This window comes from Adiantum capillus-veneris, chromosome 6 (assembly GCF_014529385.1).
Source record: "Adiantum capillus-veneris isolate H3 chromosome 6, ASM1452938v2, whole genome shotgun sequence".
Lineage (NCBI taxonomy): Eukaryota > Viridiplantae > Streptophyta > Polypodiopsida > Polypodiales > Pteridaceae > Adiantum > Adiantum capillus-veneris.
In genome coordinates this window covers 71,248,117-71,254,016 of record NC_140936.1, presented here as the reverse complement: position 1 = coordinate 71,254,016, position 5,900 = coordinate 71,248,117, and the positions used below count along the sequence as shown (strand labels likewise).

Here is a 5,900-nt window from a genome sequence, read left to right as displayed (position 1 = left end):
AACCTCTTATGTAAACATTGTCTTTGTCAATTTAAGCACCTAAGACTTTGGCATCTTCTTGTTTATATTAGTCTTTCTCTTTGCATGAAAAATATGGAAAAATATAGGGTGATTACTTTGCAAGTAATGACATTCTCATAACACCTAAACTAGTGATAACTTATGTTATGTGTTTTGTTTTTCAACGGTTTGTTATGCATGAAAAGAGATAAAAACATTTGTATTAAAAAAAAAAAAAAAATATGGTGCTTATTTTTTAAGTGAAGGCATTTTTATAACACCTAAGAGCTTATGTTAGTTATGTTAGTTATGTTAAATGGTTTGTTTCAATGGTCTTCTATGTATGAAAAGAGATTCAAGTCTTTTTAGGCTTCTTGAATATAAGTTCTTACTGGGTCTACACTTCAAACACTCTATTAATTTTCCATTGAGATTCGATCGGATCTGCCAAATTCTAAGCAAAAGAGTTCCAAATGTCCATTCACATGTCCCTAGCTCACGTCCCTAGCTCCTTTGAAACCTCTCAACCTCCGCGTTATTGAAGGCTCTACTTGCAAAACCTTCCATTATAGAAAAATAATTCTGATGCTCGCCTCTCTCCTCTGCACATCAAGTCCCTACCTTTGGTCTCTAGCTGCCACCTCTCCCAAAGATAACTAGTCCCCATCCGCCTCCATTGCCAATTTCCGCTTGCGCTCAGGTTTGACCCTCATACATTTTCCTAAAACCATGCAAGATTGTCTTCGTCTCCCTGTCTCATGCCTGTGTTTGCTCTCCTTCCATGAGCCATCACCTGAGTTGACACCCCATTAGTGTTGCACTTGCTTGCTTTACGTACATCCCCCACCATAATCACTCTACTCTGGGTTTTCAAAATTGCAAGAGCTCTCTCTCTCTCTCTCTCTCTCTCTCTCTCTCTCTCTCTCTCTCTCTGTGTGTGCATTACGCCTTCATCCCCTGAGGTCCAATATGCCATGGTAGTAAAGCGTCTCTCTCTCACACACTTCGTGGCTTTGCAGTAAACCCTCTCTCTCACACACTCCGTATTGTCTCGACAGTGCTCCACTTTGCACGATCCCTCCCTCTTCCCCACCAAGTTCTGCCCCGTGCGCCTTCGTCCTTTGCCGCGTCCACCCTACAGACTAAGCACTTGTTTGGCAGCTGCACCTCTATCCTCTGGAACATGCACCCTTTGCTCTGCACTGTTTGTGCACACTTAGCAACTGCGCCTCTGCCTTCTATTGCCTGCCTGGCGCAACCCTCACTTAGCAACCTGGATTGTCGCACCATGCAGAGGTAGGAAGGCAACATAATGGGTGCATCCATCATGACCTTCCTATAAAATTGGGAAAAAAAAATCTATCTCCTCGGCTTGTCCCGCTGCATCCCACAAAGGCATAAAATTTTGTGAGATCACCAAAATACCCCTATAATTTGTGGAATTCCCAAAACACCCCTCAAATTTGAAAAATTCTCAAACTACCACGTGTTGAAGCACGACATCACACATTGAGTCTCTCCCTCCCTCCTCCACGTTCCACAACCTCTACTTTTCCTCTCAAAGTCACACAAGGCATCTCCTTAGATTCTATTTAATAAACCTCTTTGCAAAATTGGGCAAGCCTACTAGTATTTCTCACATAGTGAGAGTACTCTATAGTAGTGTTCTTGAAACTTTTCATGTGATTCAGAAAGGAAATGTTCCTATCTGTTTTGGCCAAAAGGAAAAAAACTCATGTCTTTTGGGGCAAAAGGAAAGCTTCCTCTTGAGATTTTAATTTTCCTGTTGCAAACTATAGGGAAGGGAAATTTGTAAGGTTGAGATTTTGATTTTTCTCGAACACTGTTGCTCAGCCCTAGACTCCCACCTTCTACTCGTGAGTCATGACCAGTGCTCCTCTTTGCCGCCAAGGAGTCTGGCATTTGAACACTATGATGAGTGCTCAAAGATGCAGTTCTTGCGCACTGAGGCGGTACCAGGTAGGCTGTAGCGTGCTACCCATAGCCCGCTTATTGCTCACGAGTCGTAGCTCACTACTCAGTGCTCAGGGTCAAGCTCGCTTGCAGCGGTCATCAAACACTTCCAACTACTCCGTGTCCCAACCTTTGCTTGCTCTGCGACACCAAGAAATCCCATCCCTTCAGGGATTAAGGCTAGGGACATCGGGCTTCAAGGCTCAGTGGCAAGAGGTCACCAATATCCAACTCGTGCGCTCTGTCTGGACTTTGACTCTCCTCAAGTATCAAGAAGTGCAAAATTTTTCCATTGGCCACATTGCACAAGCTTCAAAGTTCAAAGGCTACCTTTCTTGCAAGACTCAATTGCTCACTGCTTTGCGTTCTGTAAAAGCCTTGGATTTAAAGGCTTTAAAGTTTGAGTCTAACCTTGAACAATACTCCAATAATTGACAATAATCAATTAGAGTGGTGAGTTTTTTAATTCTTTAACCTATTCAATGCTCACTTAAGCTTGGAAGTTAGCAATGTGTGCATTGTGCATTCTACTAAAATATTATTTGTTTATGTCTTGTAAAATAGTGTCCTCGAGCGAAAGATTCATCAATGATCTTTGGAGCAATACGGCACCTTGTCAAAGATAGCTTCAAGAAAGGCACGAGTCATCGAGAAAATCGGTAAGACATCGACCACCATTGTTATTGATGTTGAAAATGAAAATGCAAGAGAGGCTAGCGCGTAGTCGGATAATAAGAAAGCTCGTAAAAACCTTTGGCAAGATAAGTGGTTAGATCCGTTTAAACTTTGGCTTGACAAGAAGGTGAGGCTTTTTTTCACATATTGTATGAACTATCCACATGCTAAATCTAGTTACTCCAAGAAAGGTTCTAAGAATTTTAAAACAAGTAATCTTCTTAGCCATGCTGGAACACAATGCCATAGGGATGCAAGGAATGCACAAGTGTTTGCAAAACCGGCCATGCAAAAGGGTTTAAAAAAAGTACATGAAACTCAAGAGGAGTCATTGCTCAATTTGTTCAAGACGGCTTACTTTATTAGTAGAAATAACTTGTCATTCACATTGTATCCTTCTTTGCTTGATCTAATGAAGGATTTTAATGTATGTCTATGACAAGCCTTTACAATGATGATAAGGCTTGCTCAGAGATGGTGCAATGTATTGCACAATCCATAATGCAAGAGACCATATAAAAGGTGAAACATAGTGCATGGTTTGGTTGTGATGGTGGATGAGTCCACCGATATTTCCAATCACCACCACATGGTTATGTACCTTTCTTATTTAGAAGAGGTATCGATGTCTTGTAATGCATTTTATGGCCTTATTCGCACCACGGATAGCACGGCAAAGGGGATCTTTGATACCGTCATGCTTGAGCTAGAGAGATCTAATTTAGACCTCTCTAGGTTGATTGCCTTTGGTTCCGATGGGTGCAACACAATGGTTAGTAGGAAAAAGGAAGTAGCCACACTAACGAAGAATGTGAATCCAATGTTAACCGCTATACATTGTGTGGCACACCGCACAAATTTAGCCACATGTGATACTAGTAAGAAGATTGCATATGCAAAGAAAATAGATGTACTTTTGAATGCAATAGCCAATTATTTCTCAAGTAGTTCTAATCAAAGGGATGCTTTAAATGACCTACAAGAGGAATTTGATTGCAAAACAATTAAAATGCAATGTATCTTTGAGATACGATGGCTTAGTCGTCATGCATGCATAACAAAGATATGCAAGTCAGTAGATGCCTTGCTTGTGGCTTTGGAGAAGGAACGCAAGGATTTGTATGATGTTTTAAGAACTTTTGAATGTATTTATGGTCTACACTTTCTTGCCGACATCTTGCAATAGGTAACTGATTTAAGCTTGAGATTCCAAAAGGACTATGTGGATCTTACCACTATCCATGGGATAGTCAAAAGTACAATCCTTTGTATCAAGGATGAGTACTTGGATGAATGTGAGCTAGATTTGAATGTGTCTCAAAGGGGCATTGGTGGATATCCTATTATGCTGGGCTATGGTGGTACAAATGGGTATATGTATGCTTTGCGGGCCTCCTTGAAAGGAGACATGTTTTTTGGGAAAAAAATCATGAGAGATGTTGAAGGTGTGGATTTGCAAATAGCTTTAGACTTTCAATTCAAGTATGCAAAAAAGCTGTGTGAATCCCTTGAGAAGTGCTTTGTTGATAATTCCACTTTGCATGCAATCAAAATATTGGTTCCGGCTCAACACCCTATGCATGAGAGATTACTCAAGGAGTATGGAAATGATGAGTGTGATACAACTGCTTTATTTTATGGTATTGTCAAACAGGTTGCTAATGTGTCCTTTGCTCCTATTATTGATGGGGAGACTTTCAAGGTTGAGTTTAGAAAGTTCAAACGCCAAGCGGATATTGATTTTGCTAAAATGAGCCTCATGGAAGTGGCTTCACTGCTTGCAAATAATGCCATTTGGAAGATGATTTTCATAACATATTTAAGGTTTCCCAAATTTCTCTTGTGCAATGTTGTAGCATTGCAATTTGTGGGCGGGGATTTAGTGCCCGTACAAAGATTAAAAACAAATGGAGAAATTGATTAGAAATAGAGAGCTTAAATGCATTGATGGTGATTGCCATTGAAGGTAGAGATGAGTTTGACTTCTCTAATGCAATGGATCTTTGGAAACGTGAAACACGTAGACACCTCTTCACTCGAGAGGGGATCTCAACCATTGATGTTTGATGCATAGATGTTGGTGGATATAAGACACTTTTTGTGGATGCAAGCTCTTTTTGTGGATGCAAGGCTCTTTTTATGGATGACCAAGAGATATATCAGCTTCATCGACCCATCTATGTAAATTTTTGTGGATGCCCAATGGGGCCCAAGTATTGGCTTCACCAAACTTTTTTGCTCTTCTATGCACATTGCTCTTGGTGGAGGATTTCTTTTTGTACATGTGCATACCCATGGATATCATATTGGATATTTTTTGTGGCTATTTTTTTGAGAATCCCTCTTTGGTAACTCTACTTATTCTTGCCTAGTAAGAACATTTTTACTGTCTTGTAGACCTTTTGAAGAGCCCTTATGTATTTGTAAAGGCAGACCCTCTTATGTAAACATTGTCTTTGTTAATTCAAACACCTATGACTTTTGCATCTTGTTTAAATTAGTCTTCCTCTAAGTAAAGTCTTTGTATGAAAAATATAGGGTGCTTACTTTGCAAGTAATGACATTCTCATAACATCTAAAATTAGTGGTAAGTTATGTTATGTGTTTTGTTTTTCAACTGTTTGTTATGCATGAAAAGAGATAAAACCCTTTGTATTAAAATATAAAAAATATATGGTGCTTATTTCTTAAGTAAAGGCATTTTTATAACACCTAAGAGATTCAATCTAGTTATGTTAAACGGTTTGTTATAATGGGTTCTTGTGTATGAAAAGAGATTCAAGTTTTTTTAAAGGCTTCTTGAATATAAGTTCCTACTCTCTACTCAGCACTTGGAAAGTTAAGTGACTTATGCATATTAGTATTTCTCACATAGTGATAGTACTCTATAGTAGTGTTCTTGAAACTTTACATGTGATTCAAAAAGTAAATGTTCCCTATCTGTTTTGGCCAAAAGGAAATAAAACTCGTGTCTTTGGGGCAAAAGGGAAGCTCCCTCTTTAGATTTTAATTTTTCTCTTGCAAACTATAGGGACGAGAAATTTATGAGGTTGGGATTTTGATTTTTCCCGAACATTGGCCCAGTCTTTCCCCCGGTACATTCTTAATCCCTTGTAGTGGTTGAACTTTAATTATCTCCCTTCATCATGTATACAGACTTTCATGTAGGAAGATTATCCTATCTTCTTGAAAAAGTTTCTATCTTTTTGCACTCTTGATCGTTTATTTCACTACATTTTTTAGATTTATAT

General features: G+C 39.2%; 1 pseudogene; it reads left to right on the top strand.

The window, feature by feature from the left end:
- Positions 1–2,935: 2,935 nt before the first annotated feature.
- LOC147455675 (uncharacterized) lies at positions 2,936–4,723 on the top strand (annotated as a pseudogene).
- The last annotated feature ends 1,177 nt before the right edge of the window (positions 4,724–5,900 follow it).